This window comes from Nuphar pumila, chromosome 11 (assembly GCF_984573655.1).
Source record: "Nuphar pumila chromosome 11, dmNupPumi1.hap1.1, whole genome shotgun sequence".
Taxonomy (NCBI): domain Eukaryota; kingdom Viridiplantae; phylum Streptophyta; class Magnoliopsida; order Nymphaeales; family Nymphaeaceae; genus Nuphar; species Nuphar pumila.
The window spans coordinates 103,654,001-103,670,721 of NC_143259.1; the positions used below are offsets into that span (position 1 = coordinate 103,654,001).

Below are 16,721 nucleotides of genomic sequence, written 5' to 3' on the forward strand. Positions count from 1 at the left end.
AATATCAACGATAATATTTATCGTCGGTTCTTTCTTAAAGTCGATGATCATTATCATCATCTTTATATTAAAAAATCATATATGCCAAATAGCCGAAAACAAATATCATCGGCTACTTGGATAAAATCGATGATAAATGTTGTCGACTATATTATTTTAAGCAGATGATAAATATCGTCTGAAATATATTAAAGTTGATGATAAATAATAGTGGTTGTATTAAAAAAAATAGATGATAAAATAGAAGGAAATGTGCATAAAATCATGCGAATTTGCATAGAACTTCATTATAGTTTCATGAAAATTCGCTCTATTAAAAAGAAAATCGTATGGAATAACTTTCGCATAGTCTGATAAAAATTCATACAATTAGAAAGAAATGTGCATGAAATCATGTGAATTTACATAGAACTTCTGCATAGTTTGATGAAAATTCACTCAATTAGAAAGAAATGTGCATGAAATCGTGTAAATTTGCATAGAACTTTTGCATAGTTTGATAAAAACTCACTCAATTAGAAGAAAATGTGCATTGAATCATGTGAATTTGCATAGAAATTTTGCATAGTTATATAAAAAGTCACTCAATTCTTAAGAATTTTGCATGGAATCGTGCAAATTTCTCTGTTTTTATAGAAATTACTTTTCGATTATTACAGAACACTTCAACTATTACAGAAAAATATAATACTTCAAACAAACTTTAAATTCTACTATTACAGGATACTTAAAACACACCTCAAATAAACTTCAAACTTTGCTATTACAAAACACTTTAAACTTCAATTCAAATTTTATATTTTCCCGTTATTATAGAAATTGTTATTCAAATCAAATAACCAGGCATATACAATTGTCAACAGTCCATAACAACAATTATAACATAAGAGGAATGATGAAATTAATTTAGCCATGAATAGTGACAACTAACAAGTTAAAACATATTGTGCAAGTTCCTTCATCTTTGTTGTTGTAATCCTTCTAAGCAAGATATTTAATAGATAAACTGGTCAAGTAGCAAAACATAGTTAATAGGAGATTTAATAGATAATTTGATCAAGTAGCAAATCAAATGTTGCTTTCACGGGAAGAAAATGAGATCTTGGAACATTGACACCAATTGCGAGATCGAAGAACTTGTGTTCAAAAGAGGCATCAAATAGGGTTTAGAATTTACAAACAAAGCAAGAAGGTAACAATCTACAAATATCATAAATTACCTCAATCTAGAATGAAGAATAGTGAAATTTGTAACTTCATGCTTCAAAAGAACAACTAAGAAACAATTCACACATTAATTTCATACTTGCTCCACAACAAATAAAAAAACTTAAACTATAATTATATATGCCTCGTTTAAATCACCCTTCCACATCCCTATTCTTAGACTTCCATCACCGATCAAAGCCCCAAAACCTCAATTTCATGCTTCTTCCCAATGCCTTGACTCTTTGAAACTTCGATCTTATGAAACTTTACCATGGTGTTTTTGCCCATAAATCCAAACTTTATAGAAAGAAAAAACAACAAATCTGGTATATATTGTCATGCACACCGAGTAGATCTTCTTCTTCGCCTCCTCGCTAATTGACCCCAAGATTCACACAAAAATAAGAACAAAAGAAAAAGTCTCTCCTTTAGGGCAAGAAATCAAAGAAACCAAAAGAGGGGAAGGCCAAGAAGAATGAAAAGACGATACCTTATGATGATGACAACTAGGGTTTTGATGTAGGCGATGATTATCTCATCCTCAAATGACTTTGTGTCCTTCAGGAACTCCATGATAAAGAGCCAGTGCTCATAGTCGCAGCCATCAAGGAGGATGGTCTCCTTGGGCAGCCTATTGCTCTAGTTTGGAGAGGGATCGTTCAACAATGAGTACCCGTCAAAGGAGAGCGAATGAAAAAACTAAAAGTGGGAAAAGAAAAAGAAAAAAAGGGAGAAAGGAATGGAGAGAGAAAGTGGGAAGAACGAAATTTAAGAAAAACCAAAAAGAAAAAGAGAGGGAATGAAAATAAGGGAGCCTTCTCGCGAAAAGATTTAGGAAAAAACAAAATTTTAACATCAATGATGATTTTTATCATCGGTTCATTATTAAGGGCGACAATAATTATCGCCATATTAGATTCATATAGACGATGATAATTATCATTGATTTTAGGTTTATATTAATGTTGATAATTATTATTGGTTTTATATTAATATTGATTATGATAATTATCCTCGATTTTAGATATGACGATGATAATTATTGTTGATTTTAGATTAAACTAGCTAATCATTATATTGATGACGATAATTATCATCAATTTTAGATTAATATTGACAATGATAATTATTGTCGGTTTTAGATTAAACTCGTTAATCAACATATTAACGATGATAATTTTCATCGATTTTAGATTAGTATTGACAATGATAATTATTATCGGTTTTAGATATATTGACAACGCTAATTATAGTCAATTTTAGATTAAAGTAGTTAATCATCATATTGACGATGATAATTATCGTCAGTTTTAGATTAATAATGATGATAATAATTATCGTCGATGTTAGATTAATAATGAGGGCAATAATTATAGTCGGTTTTAGATTAAACATATCAAACGGGTTTGGGTTGCAGAATATGGGCAATCTTAGACCTGATTATTAGGGTTTGGATCATGGATATATTTGGATATGGGTAGGGTTTTTGGAAGGTTACTCTGGATTGGGTCAAGTGGGTCTACTATTGAATCTTTAGGTGTTAAGGTGGGTTCAAGCAGATCCACTAAAAGTGGCTTGGAATCAATTATTGGATCATCATAATCAAGAAATGTTATTTTTTATGCTTGTATATTTATGAAAAAAATTGAGTCATTGATTTTTAAGCCTTAAAAGATTCTTCTTATACATTGTAATCATATGATCCAAGAGTCTATTTCTATAAAACCATGCATTTAGATTGCATCCATACAGTGAACTTAAAAAAAAAAACTTACGGAAATCTCGGTGCATACCAGTTTACATATTTGACTTGTTTACATATTTTAGTTACCCTGGATCGAGGAAAACTGTAATATTTAAACTGCTATAAAAAGAGATTTTTATAGGTTTTTTTTTTTAAATCTAACCCTGCAGATACATTTAACACGGTCCATTTGCATGAAATCTATTATTAGATCATCATAATCAGATCAAGCAATGTGATTTTTTATGCTTATATTTATGAAAATTCTGAGTCATTGATTCTCAAGCCATAAAAGATCTTTCTTATACATCATAATCAGATGATCCAAGAGTCCATTTCTATAAAAACATGCATCTAGATCGCATCCATATGGTAAAATTTTAGAAAAAAAAAACTATGAAAATCTTGGTGCATACCAGTTTACATATTTGGCTTGTTTACATATTTTAGTTACCCTAGATCAAGAAAAATTGTAACATGTAAATTGGTATGAACCGAGATTTTTATAAATTTTTTTATAAATCTAACCCTGCAAATGCATTCAACATGATCCATTTGCTTAGAATCAACTATTGGATTTCATAATCAAATCAATAAATGTGTTTTTTATGCTTATATTTACAAAAAATTTCTATGGTTCATTTTCAAGCCTTAAAAGATCCTTCTTATACATTGTAATCGCATGATCCAAGAGTCTTTTTCTATAAAACCATGCATCCAGATCGCATTAGTATAGTGAAATTTTAGAAAAAAAAAACCTATGAAAATCTTGGTGCATACCAGTTTACATACTTGACTTGTTGACATATTTTAGTTACCCTGGATCAAGGCAAACTGTAACATGTAAACTAGTATAAATCAAGATTTTTATAGTTTTTTTGTAAATCTAGCCCTGCAAATGCATTCAACATGGTCCATTTGTTTGGAATCGACTATTGGATCATCATAATTGGATCAAGAAATGTGATTTTTTATGCTTATATTTATGAAAATTCTGAGCTGTTGATTTTCAAGCCTTAAAAGATTCTTCTTATACATCGTAATTGCATGATCGAGGAGAATTTTTCTATAAAACCATGCATCCAAATCACATACGATGAAATTTTAGAAAAAAATAAAAAAAAATCCTATGAAAATCTTGGTTCATATTAGATTACATATTTGACTGGTTGACATATTTTAGTTACCCTAGATCAAGGAAAATTGTAACATGTAAACTACTATGAACCGATATTTTCCTAGGTTTTTTTGCAAATCTAACCCTCTAAATGCATTCAACATGGTCTATTTACTTGGAATCGATTGTTGAATCATCGTAATTGGATCAAGAAATGTGATTTTTTATGCTTATATTTACGAAAATTCTAAGTCATTGATTTTGAAGCCTAAAAAGATCCTTCTTATACATCGCAATCAGATGATCCAAGAGTCTATTTCTATAAAAACTATGCATCTAGATTACATCCGTATGGTGAAACTTTAGAAAAAAAAGTATGAAAATCTCAGTGCATACCAGTTTACATAGTTTAGTTATTGAGGATCAATGAAAACTGTAACATGTAAACTAGTATAATCGACTATTGGATCATTGTAATCAGATCAAGAAATGTGATTTTTTTTGCTTATATTTATGAAAATTTTGAGTTGTTGATTTTCAAGCATTAAAAGATCTTTCTTATACATCATAATCAGATGATCCAAGAGTTTGTTTCTATAAAAACATGCATTTGGATCGCATCCATATGGTAAAATTTTAGAAAAAATAAAATAAAAAAACTATGAAAATCTTGGTGCATACCAGTTGACGAGGATAATTATTGTCATGAGTAGATTATAAATAATCAACATATTGACGATGATAATTATCACCGTCAATAGATTACAAATAATTAACATATTGGTGACATTAATTATCATCGTTAGCATGTCGATTATTTGTAATTGGTTAATGATGATCATTATCATCATCAATAGATTACAAGTAATGAACATATTGACAATGATAATTATCATCATCACTATGCTGAGCATTTTACAACTTTTTGACGATGATAATTATCATCATCAATATGTTGTCAATAGATTATAAATTATCATCATAATCATGATAATTATCATCATCAATATATTGATTAATTGTATTAGATGCTGATTAACAAAGTTAATTATCATCAGCTATATCAGTTTTAAAATTTAAGAAAAAATAAAAATTGGACATAGCCGACGATAAAATCATCAGCTATATTTCTTATATCGACGATGATTTATCGTCGATTATATTAGTTTCAAAATAAAAGAAAACAAAATTGGACATAGCCAACCATAAAAATTGTCTACGATATTTCTTATACTGATGATAATTTATCATCGACTATGTTAGTTTCAAATATATATATATATAATCATACCGATGATAATTTATCATCGGCTATATTAGTTTCCAAATGAAAAATAAAATAAAAAATTGGACACAGCCATTGATAAAACTCAAATGCTATATTTCTTATACCGACGATAATTTATAATTGACTATATTAGCTTCAAAATAAAAGAAACAAAAACAAAAATTGAACATAGCCGATGATAAAAATCATCAGCTCTATTTCTTATATCCACGATAATTTATATGGCTATATTAGTTTCAAAATTAAAAAAAACAAAAATTAGACATAGCTGATGAGAAAAATCATCGACTATATTTCTTATAACAATGATAATTTATTATTGGCCATGTTAGTTTAAAAAAAAATGGATATAGCTGACGATAAAAATCATCGGCTATATTTTTTATATCGACGATAATTTATCATCAGCTATGTTTGATTCAAAATTTAAAAAAATGGACATAGCTGACGATAAAAATCATCGGCTATGTGCCTTATACTAATGATAAATTATCATCAGTTATGTTAGTCTAAAATCGATGATAAATATCGTCGGCTCTATGATGTTATGCCGACGATAATTATCGCAGGCTATTGATTAAAATCAACGTCGTCATGTGATTATTGACATCGATTAATTACCATTGTAATTATAAACAATATTTGGTGATGATTAATTATCTCATCGGCAATATCTCTTCTTGACCATCTTCTGCATCTTCCTATTCATATTGACCTTAGAAGACAATGGGTTTGATATTTAGTGCACCCTAGGCATTTGTTGTTACACTATGAGGGCGGTTCATCAAGTTGACCTGGCTCAGCAAGACTTGAATGTTACATCATGATGCCCTGGTTTGTTTGCTTGTGTATTGTGATGTTATTGTAGCAACAAAACATGGAACACGGATCCCATCATTTGAAATAGGATGGTTTCCATTATACATTCAATCCTAGCCATCCAATCAAGCGTTATGATGGGCAAGCGTTATGATGGGTTTCATCATACATTCAATCCTAGCCATCCAATCAATGGTTAGATGGTTCTGATGAATGGCTAGGATTGAATATATGTTTCAGCTGTGGCTTTGTTTCAGTAACCCCAATGTACATGAGTACTCCCCCCCACCCCCTTGTCCATGGGGATAGTTTTTTACTAGCTTCAGCTTTGGGACAAGGGCCACGCACCCCAAGTATCGAACTCTTGACGCCTTTCAACTTGAAGGCCTTAGGCCAACCCATCTAGCTAGGTGTGTGGAGCCCTTGTAGGGATTTTAGGACGATTGATGACCAAGACAGGCAACATGGCAAAGATGCAAAAAGATTCATGGCTCAAGAAACAACATTACATAATTGAGTGATTTTTGTAACCTTAGAAAGCTTATTAATCTAAAGACCAGTTCAGTCAGTGAGACGTACGATTTGAAGATGAATTGAGGTAGTTTATAGCTCTCTCTCTCTCTCTCTCTCTCTCTCTCTCTCTCTCTCTCTCTCAGAGAGAGAGAAGTCAAATTATTAGGGAGAGACATTTGGATCATGTTTTTCTTTTTGAAAGACATGATTTTTTAAGCCTTGAATATTTATAAAAATCTTAGACAATTGATTTTTAAACATTGTGAAAACCTACATGTGTATCGGAATATGATGATCCAAGACTCAATTCCTATAAAATCAAACACTTATAACACATTTGTGTGGCCAGATTTAAGGAAAACATGAAATTAGCCCATTAAAAACCTGGTTAGCTAGAAAAGTGGTTAGCAGCTACCACATTCTCTCTTTTTATATGTATATATATATATATAGGAGTAACAGTGGATGATCAAATTGTCTACTGTTACATCGGACAAACTTGCGCTGCAAAATAACATGCGCGACCAGTGGCACATGTTATTTTGCGCAAAACAATATTTTAGCAGCGGTCTTGGACCACCTCTAAAAGTCATTTTTTCGCTGAACTTTTTAGATCGCTGTAAATGGTCATTTAGCAGTACACTTGCGTGCTTTAGGCACATCGGATTTTTGTCCGACCAAAGAGGGTTCGATGTTACCCCCTTTTGTGTGCGTACAGGATTTGATTGTGCAATATCTCTTTCTTTCTTTTTTGAATGAAAAATATTTCAAATTGGAAGAATTACATCATTAGCGACGAGATGCCGCTTTTCAAGAGTCAAAAGAGTTGTAGTTCCTCTAGGAAAGGTACATTCAAATCACCCGATTTAAATTTGCATTGAAGAAGTTCTCGAAGAGTTGCCATTGCAATGGTAGTGTGATGATGGCAGCAATCCATGTGAAGTCTTTGATTCCACAATATATCCTTCTTCATTTAGAGTTTAAATTTGATTTGAGGGTGCTTTTGATTGGATGCACAAACGCCACCCATATTTGTCCACAATGCACAAGTTGCAACCCTAGGGGTGAGACTTTCGTGTCCCGTGGCATCCTTAAAAACGTGCCTTGTGGGACGCGGTTTGTCCTGTGGGTGTGCATTGTCTCTGAGTATCAAACAGAGGACAATGCCACGCAGGGAGAGCAATCCCCATGTGGTAATTTGTCCTGCGTATCAAACACACCCTAAAAGTCAAAGTTGATGTGTTCAATATGTTTCATGAAGATTGACATATTCTTAATTAATTTGTAAAACAATTTATATAATTTAATAATTATTACCTTTTCTAATTAATTAGTAGAAGGATCTTGCTTTAAGAAAAGGTAGTTCTACCCTAATTAAAGGAGGACATATCATTAGTATAATTGTGTTGGTTTCCAAAGTATAAAGTTTAATAAAAACAATGCAGGTTAAGGCCTGTGTATGAGTTCATATCACTGGACACTTGATCATTTTGAGGGTGAATTGCCTTAGGACAATTTTTAAACTTCTTTTTATTTAAATATTCTAAATATTAGAGTTGTTTCACATCTTTCAACATTTCTGCAAACTCGCTCTCTTAGAAATACATGTTTACTCAAACATTAAGTAGTTGTTCAGGAACAGCTTCAAAACCAAACAAAATCATCACAAAAAAATATTACATCTTTCTATTAAGATTCACATCAAACTCAGTGCTCCTTTGATCAAGATGAGCCTTTCATCAGACTCAAGTGTGTTATTTTATGCATGCATAAGCTCAAGGAGTACTAGTCCCCTACATTCAAGAGTATCTACAGCCATTCACAATCTAAGGATCTGATAAATCAAGAATTGATCTAATGTCATCCCAAACACTGTCTCTCCTGAATTCTCCTGCCGGCGTGCTGTGGAAGGTTGGATTCAAAGCTGCTAATGGAGCCTGGTCTGAAAAATATTGCCTTCTATCTTCAATTTGATTTGTTATGAGAGACATCTTTTCAATCTTATCTGCACTGCATAATCCACGGCCACAGGAATGATCCTTGGTAACTGATTCATCACAGAATGTGATAGAGCTGCAATCTGTGGGGCTCTCTTTGATGGAGGACTCTCTAAGCTCTTGAGCATACCTCTTATAGGTCACCTTCCTCTTGAATATTCTGCAGATGGTCCATGTTTCCTGCTTATGGCAAAACGCCCAACTATAAGTAAATAATATCAAGTCGATATAATGATAGATTGTAGTTTATGAAATGTATGAGAAACATATTTATTTAATAAATTTGAGACACCATATTCAAGGTCATATTGACATAAAAAATAGAGAGCAGGGAAGATGCTTTAATGAAAATATAATATATATGGTCAATCTAACTTTAAACCGTTTATATTAATGATAACAGCATTCAAAGGATTGAAATGTATATAGGACCTATAACTGGTGCTACTGGTACTACCATAGTGTCTAGAAGATATTCATAGTTATAGCTATTATTCGCTCAATCAAATCCTCTAGATGTATTACAAAGAAACATACTGGAACTAATTGTTTTGTTTATTGTATAGTTTTCATGCAATGTGGGTCAGAATATATTAAATGCCTCTAAAAACGTTTAAACAGCAGCTTCTCCAAATCTAATGCATGTCTTTCACTAGACAGACTGATCCACAAATCATTCCCTTGGACATAAAACAATATGTTTGTTATTAAGTTGAAAACTCAGTTTACCCATGATATCTGTTTATTGGAAAGGGACATAAAACAATACCTCTTTGCTTGAGTTTTCACCCTCTCGTGAATCAGCAACCATCCAAAAACAGAACCTCTTAGCAGCAGACCCTTTTCCCAAAGGGTTCTGTCAGGAAGACAATTAACCGAGGAGTTTAGGGCAACCTAATATAAAGGTAAAATTACAAAACTACCCTCAAACATGATCCGTTTCTTCATTTGCAATTCTCCACCCAACCCCATGGCCACCCTAACAGCTCATATTTATATTTAAGTACATGAGTTACTAGGCTTTCTTCAATACGATTACCCTCCAAGGCTACTTGATGGACCAAAGCTAAATTCAGTAGCTTGATATTCTTAATACCCTGCACCACCACAACCCAACTAACTAAACTTCTCTTGCCATCATCCCGCCCACCACACCATAGGAAGTTTTGAAAGATCTTTCTCAATCTATTTTCCACTCTACTCGGAATAGTGAAAACCATAGAAAAATGAACCAAGATACATGAAAGAGAGTGCTTAACTAATAGCATTCGCCCTACCATAGAGAGAGAACCTGACGTGGTTAAAAGAGAGGATTCCTACAATTGATAAAGAGTCCTAAGGAGTTTACTAACGAATGTAAGCCTCCTATATATTCAATGAAAGCAGGATCACCTCACCGTCACTACAAGGATTAGGGACAATAGCTGTGACTCTTTAACGGCAATTAAAAAAAGTTGCTACTATTAACTTAGCAATAACGGCGACTTTAGAAATCCCCGTGAATGTCTTGGCCATGCACAAATGTCACCGTTAAAAATATGTCTTTAATGGTGCTTTTAGATATCGCCGTTATGGGTAATTTATAACAATGACATTATATGGTCGTTACATATGTCGCCGTTATAAACATACCTATAATGGCAACTTTAGATATCGCCGCTATAGGTATGTTTATAACGGCGATATTATAGAGCCGTTAAAAACTTTTATGGCAATATTTAACGAGCATATAATAGTGCTGCTATTATATATAAAGGCGAGATATAAATCTTGCCGTTATAGCCTTTCTCTATAACGGTGACATTATATGACCAATAATTATTGTTGTTAAAAAACTTTTCTGGTAATATTTAACAGGCATATAATATCACCACTATTGATATATAACAGCGAGATAAAAATTCTGTCGTTATAGTCATTCTCTATAATGGCAACATTTTGATCGCAGTTATATCCTTTTCTCTATAACGGCGATATTTCTATTTCCATTATAGCCTACTATTTTAAAAGCCCACAACGAACAATTTTTGGTAGCCCTGTTAAAAATTGGTAGCCCTTAGTAACAAACGAATTGGTGCAATTATTTCTTTTTGGTTGTATGGGCATTATTAAATATATAGCAACAAGGCACAATACTGACTTTGTAAATACCAGGAATGGTGGCAAGCTGGAGATATGAATCCAAAGCATGAGAATTTAATTGACTACAAAATATATCATTAATGATCCGCAGGCAAAGGCTAGAGGTAGCATCAAAACTTGTTCACAAATTAGTTATAGCTACATGCACACGGACGGAAAGGAGAACTGCTTAGATGCTCATGCTTTGCACCTAGATATGGCAAAAACAACTACTTACTCCTCGTATTTTTTTATAGAAACTATATAGGCTGCTGCTTTTTGTTGATGCCTCTCAGTTCAAATGATTAGTATAGAATTTCCGTGGCGCTGCAAACTTTTTTCTTAAATTTCTTGCTTATGGTTCACATATACAAAATTTTCAATAATTTTATATACTAACAAAGATTGCAGTTTGGAATTAATATAATGAGGAAAACTGGCATCTCATGGTAGGTTAAATATGAAGAAAAATAACTAGATTCAATATGTTCAACAAGCAGGATATTTAAGGTATTTATATGTTATTATTTTGTTTTGTATTAATCTTAACATTATATTTAAATTGTGTTTGTTTTTTAAAGTGTATGTTTATATTTGAATGCATATCTGAAGTTGAATGTTTGAGGGGGTTGAAGAGGATGAATATTTGAAGAGGTTGGAGAAGTGTACGGTTATATTTGAATATATGTTTCAAGATGTATAAACACTAGTGTATATTTATATTTGAATTGAGGTTCGAAGCGTATGTTTATATTTTAATTAATGTATGTTTGAGCAGGTTGAAGAGGATGAATGTTTGAGGAGATTGGAAAAGTGTATGTATATTTCAGGATGTATAAAGACTAGTGTATGTTTATATTTAAATTTATGTTTCAATTGTATGTTTATATTTGAATGGATGTATGTTTGAAGATGTTTGAAATGTATTTAAATTATATTTTTTATTTTATTTAATATAATATAAAAAATAAAACTAATATAAAAAAAATTTATTTTTGTAGGTTTAAGGCCTATAGCAACAACATTCATGTGTGGCCGTTATCGACCTTAACCATATGTCGTTGTTATAACCTATAACAGCGACTTAATTGCCTTCATCATAGTTTATAATGGTGACTTACTTCTCACTGTTATCGACTATGACGGCGAGTTAATTTTCTTTGTTACAGGCTATAATGGCGATACAAAAATGTCACCGTTATAGGGTGGGTTGCCGTTATTAGTGTTCTCAGTTCTAACAAGATTCTTCATAAGTCTTGGGTCACACATTAACGACGACCTATAAATGTCACCATTATTACTTAACTAAGGTAAAAAAAAATTGACGGTCAATTTTTATCGCTATTATAGATCTATAGCAGTAATAATAAGATAGTAGCAACGACAAAAGTCACTGCTTATTGACCCTCATTCTTGTAGTACACTGAGTGTTTGTGAGGTTTTTCACTGTGGATGTAGCTCTCATAAACCAAACCACCTAGTGCTTGTGTTTTCTTCTTCTTCACCTCCAACTCGTTTACAAGTCGATGCTTCTCAACATCATTTTTCCATTCTCTAGGTTTGAATGCTAAAAGGTGGATAAGGATTATAACCATATTGCTTGTAGCCTTAAGTCAGCTTTCGAATAAAAAAAATAAGAAAATAGAAAAAAGTTAATTAGATTAAGAAAATCCGTAGGGTTACAGGTCTGGAAAAGCTCTTATATTGTCTCGTGAATTTCATTTTGGTTGAATTTTGAAAAATGGTCCCTATGTGCAACACTGTAACAATATGACCAGAGCAAAGTCTACCTCCACAAAATTTCCTTCCAGTTTATCTTATGCAATGCAAACTAGTTAATTAGTTTGTAAAAGTCTAAGTTTAGTTGGTAAGCACGCTAAGAACTAAATTAATGATTGCCAGAACATAAGCACATGTACGAGCATGCACCAACACACATACAGGGATGGGCATCGGGCCGGCCGGGCCGGGCCCGTTTAGAGCTCAGCCCGCTGAGCTTTAAGAGCGGCCCTACTCGGAGATGACCGGGCCCATTTACTAACAAGGCATGACCCGGTTCTTAATAAGCTCAGGTTTGAAGAGCAGCCCATGACCCAGCCCATTGGCTCAATGTGTTAATGCAAAGCCCGTCCCACCCCAAAACCAGCTAATTAGTGCAACTAATTAGGTAAATAATAAATAAACAACAAGTTTCATGTAACCAACTAATTATCTTTTTAGTTTTCATAAAATTAATTTAACTAATTAGGTAAATAATAATAGTTGTCAAGTTACTATTCAATTAATTAATTTTTAAAATTTTTATATTATTAAAATTTTAAAAATAGTTCAGACCCATCGGGCTTACCCAGACCCAGCCCATGTATATAACAGGCCCAGTAGCTAACGGGTTCGGACCTAAAACCTTGACCCAAACCCGGCCCATGGCAGGCCGGGTCGGCTTGGCCCATCAGGCCACCCGGCACGTTGCCCACCCCTACACATATATATGGAGAGAGAGAGAGAGAGAGAGAGAGAGAAGCATGTGAGCTTGACAAGAAACACATTCACACCATGTGTGTATGCAAGTGCACAACCTCCTATATAGGGGTGTGAACTGATCAGCCAGAACCTAACCCGAACCAAACCCTACAGGGTTCGAGTATGGTGATAAATAAGAAGACCAGATTAAGACCGGGGTCCGGACCTGAAGGTCTGATTAATAATGGACTCGAGTATAGTTTGTAAAATTTTATACCCGACCCGAGTTCTGATTAAGACCCACAATTTTTCAATATAAAAATAATAAAAAATATGGTTTTATGGGGTATGGATATAGTAGATCCGATTAGATTCGGATCTAAACCCGATACCATACCCAAAAATCGAGTCTAAGTCTGGTTCTACCTGGGTCGGAACCTGACCCGTTGACAGCCCTACTCTTGGCCAGAGAGAGAGAGGGAGTAGTCAGTTGCGCAAAGTCAGTTAAAAATGGGAAAATAATGCCAAGTTTTTTCTCACGACAAATTGAAAATATTTGATTTTTCTCGCAATTTTATCGACAAAAGCATGAGCAATATTAAGATAAAAATGTCATAAAGGAAAAATAAAATAAGAAAAATTAATTCATTCCACGTAACATTTTCATCAGCTGATAAAGTGTCTTGTCTTTTCCTCACTTTTCAAAAAAAATAAACCGATATTTGCAAACATGATACAAAAGTGTATCTGCCAATGGGTCCGGTTTGTGTTTGATTTGGATTTATCCGAACCAGTTGAAATAACAACTAGTTGGATTTGGGTATACCCCTATCTGGATTATTCTGGGTCAAGAAAATGAATCTCAAGCCCGAACCTTTTCGACGCGTATAATTTAAAGGTAGTATAAAACATATATTTACACTAAAAAATACATATAAAATACTCGAGTCAACAAGTTGGGTCAGATTTCTGGCAAAATTATATATTGAATATATCCAGGTCAGACTTTTTTCATGCCCATGCCTTCAAGTTCGGATAACCCACCTTAATTACGTTCTTGTGAGCATGAATATCAAAAAACCACATCACCAATTTGCCCACAGGAAGTAAACCCAGCTTGCCCCGAGAGGGGTTGGCGCAGTGGGGTGGGGACCTTGATTGGCTAGATGGGCAGTCAAGGTTCGATTTTTATGGGTGCCTATGCACAAGCCAACACCTAGTATAGGCTTTGGGGGGCAGGGATCCTAGTCAGAGTTTTACGCTGCCGGAACGATGACTGTAAGTATGGCAGGCTGAGCCAGCCCGATCAGGTCTTTGTGATGGGTGTGGTTTCTTTGGGTTATAAATCCTAAAACAAAAGTATACTCAGCTTCGGCCTTGTTTCAAGTAGGGATGCACAACTAATTGAGCCAGCTCGGGCTCTGCTGGATTAAAGCTTGACTCGAGCTTGCCTGCTTTATAAATGAGCTGAGCTTGAACCTTGGTCTTAAGCTCGGATGAGCTATCGAGCACATCTTGAATGACCTGTCTACCCTGATAGAATTGGTTGGTTTGGTAACAGGTATTTTAAACCCAACCTGCCCCACCTCGAGCCCCATTCCTGCCTTAGTTGAGAGAGAGAGTGAGAGATCTTACTGCTTCTTGCATGTTCTTGTTTGTATTGGTGAGGTTGGTGGTGGTGGTGCACTTTCCTCCGGTGGGAAGGCGAAATTCATGCATCATCCAGTAGGTTTTGGTGCCTTTGCCTGAGTTTCCTATGTAATAGACCAAGGATTTCTTGAGCCCAATGCACTCATGCTTGCCCTGAGTGACCGAATAGATAGGTCTGTCAATCCCAGTTGCCTTCCAGAACCCTGACCCTGTCACTCTGTTGGGCCTGATGCTGTTCCTGTACTTCCTTCCCCTCATGCAGAAGAAGTACCATTCATTTTCCCCAACTGTGCTCACTTCTTTACAACCACAAGAACCAAAAGGCGAAAACAAAAAAAAAATCAGTCAACATTTACACAGACATGCTACTTATATTCATATAAACATACGGTAATTGGTATCTTAATCAGAAAATGAGAAAAAATTGTAACCTATGTCAATAATTGAATCATATATATACAGCTGCTTGAAAGAGAACTATGACAGATATTAAGAAGAAGAATTCTCTCTCTCTCGGAAACAAAAGCTTCTACTAGCAGAAGCTACCTAGCCAGCCAGGATAGAATTTTTTTCTCTCCTTTCTTTCTGTTTTGTAAGGAAGCCCCTCAAAATTAAGTTTTCTTTTGTAGAGTATACAGAATAAGAGGAACTCCCTTTGAAAAACTTACCATACACTTGCTTTTCTTTTTTAAGAGAGAGAGAGAGAGAGCAACGAATTAATTTAACAAGTTTCTATGGATTTAGACCTCAACTAACAGATTAACAGAACTTCATTCAGAAAAACAAAAAGAATAACATAACTTGATGAGAAGACTAAAAATATACTTACTAGGGAGATCCCATGGATCATATTTATAGATGTCAATCTGCTTGATGAGATCAATCGAGATGGGTTTCTTCTCGACCTTCCTGCGAAGGTAAAAACCAACCAATTCTTCGTCCGTGGGATGGAATCGAAACCCAGGAAGAGGAAGATCATCTTCAATATTACCACCGTTCAGCTTCTGTGCACTCATTTCCTTTTCTCTCTCTGTTTTCTATCTTCTATGCAGACATGTTGAAGGTGTTCTGCTCATGAGCTTCCTTCTTTATAGATATCAAATTGGAGTTGGTAGTGTATACTTGAATTTCCTTCTGGTCAAGTCACAACGGCTGGTATTCCTGGATCCATAGACACTGGGCCATATATAATAGAAGAAATCCAATAATACCCTCAAGTTCTCGACTTTGATTCCTTAACAGTTTTTTTTAGTGCAGTTCCACTCATCCCCCATCTTCATACGCCTCTTGAATCTTATGATAAAAGTTGTTTTGATCAAATCTGACCTTATAGATGGATTCATCATGGTTCGATTTAATAAGAAGCAACTCTTGGATCGTATTTTTTCAACAAAAAAGAGTACGATTTTTTAAAATCACAAAAATTTGTGTTTTGTCCACCGTTGATTTTTGAATTGCCAAAAAAGTCTGCACACAAGTCAGATTTCGGTGACTAAAATGTTGATCTTCACATAGATCACAATTGTAGTGTCCATTTGATCAAAACGACTTGCAACAATGAAATCACAAGGAGGCTTATGAAGATAGGGATGACATAGGGGATGGTTGTGACATATTGACTTCTAGTGCATGGATGTTTCTCGTCTTTCTAATGTGTGTGCAAGCTTTGAGAGTATCATTTCCTGGCTTTTTTTTAGAGGTGAGAAGAAAATGGTTTCATGTTTTTGTGAGGGATTAGTTAGAGATGTTGATGAATCATCGTCAGAAGGAATGTGATTTGGTCTCCATCATTATGATCGTCGT

General features: G+C 34.1%; 1 pseudogene; it reads right to left on the reverse strand.

Moving 5' to 3' along the window:
• Positions 1-8,516: 8,516 nt before the first annotated feature.
• On the reverse strand, positions 8,517-15,934 carry LOC149822658 (transcription factor JUNGBRUNNEN 1 pseudogene; annotated as a pseudogene).
• Positions 15,935-16,721: the final 787 nt, after the last annotated feature.